At 37.9% G+C, this 1,075-nt stretch overlaps 1 non-coding gene across 1 annotated transcript; it reads right to left on the bottom strand.

Annotated features, from left to right (window-relative positions):
• Positions 1–333: 333 nt before the first annotated feature.
• On the bottom strand, positions 334–405 carry Trnah-gug. The gene has a single exon. It is a non-coding gene; the product is annotated as a tRNA-His (tRNA).
• Positions 406–1,075: the final 670 nt, after the last annotated feature.

Genomic DNA, 1,075 nt, shown 5'->3' on the forward strand with positions numbered 1-1,075 from the left:
TATCTGGCTAGAGATCAGGCTTAACGTTCTCTAAAAAGGAATTAGTTTATAACATATAACTACATAAGATATATCAGTATAAGGTATAAAGTATAATATACCATGATTCTATTGGTTATAGGACATTCAGTGTAACAGCAAAGTATTACTTTGTAATCGTGATCACATATTAATATTACATTATGAATAAATTGACTGGGTGTAAAGCATAGTCCGTTAAAAGCTTTGAGGAGCACAGAAACGTAAAACATCTGTAATGATATATTAATTTTCATTACTATTCTAATACAGATTTGAGGAAAAAATAGAAATAAATGAGAACTATAAAACTTGTGCCGTGACCAGGATTCGAACCTGGGTTATTGCGGCCACAACGCAATGTCCTAACCACTAGACGATCACGGCTCCGTTTTATATAATTCGTAGTTGTGCCTATGAATTATATTTTTGTCTTGGGCCAACGCCCTATTTCTGATTTTTCAGCTTCCGGCTGTTTTCGACGTCCGTGTTTATCTATATACCCAGGTTATAGAACACTCACTGAAACCATAAACTTTGAACTCGGGTTATGGCGGCCACAACGTAATGCCCTAATCACTATACAATCACGGCTCTTAATATATATTTGTTTCCTTAGTTACATAGTCATTCCTCTGAGCTTATTTGTGATTTGTTTTGAATTTCGCGCAAAGTTACACGAGGGCTATATGTGCTAGCCGTCCCTAATTTAGCAGTGATAAGACTAGAGGGAAGGCAGCTACTCATCACCACCCGCCGCCAACTTTTGGGCTACTCTTTTACCAACTAATAGTGGGATTGACCGTCATATTATAACGCCCCCACGGCTGAAAGGGCAACCATATTTGATGGGACGGAGATTCGAACCCGCGACACGCAGATTGCGAGGCGAGCAACCTAACCACCTGGCTATGTCTGGCCGTGGTTAAGAATACCATAGTTGATTTTATAATTTTATGATATTCCTCATAATTATTTTAAATTACGATAATTTACCGTGACCAGGAATTGAACCTGGGTTATTGCAGCCACAACAAAATGTTTTTTTTTCGTTTTA

The sequence above is a fragment of the Limulus polyphemus genome, unplaced genomic scaffold (assembly GCF_000517525.1).
Source record: "Limulus polyphemus unplaced genomic scaffold, Limulus_polyphemus-2.1.2 Scaffold88991, whole genome shotgun sequence".
NCBI classification, from domain to species: domain Eukaryota; kingdom Metazoa; phylum Arthropoda; class Merostomata; order Xiphosura; family Limulidae; genus Limulus; species Limulus polyphemus.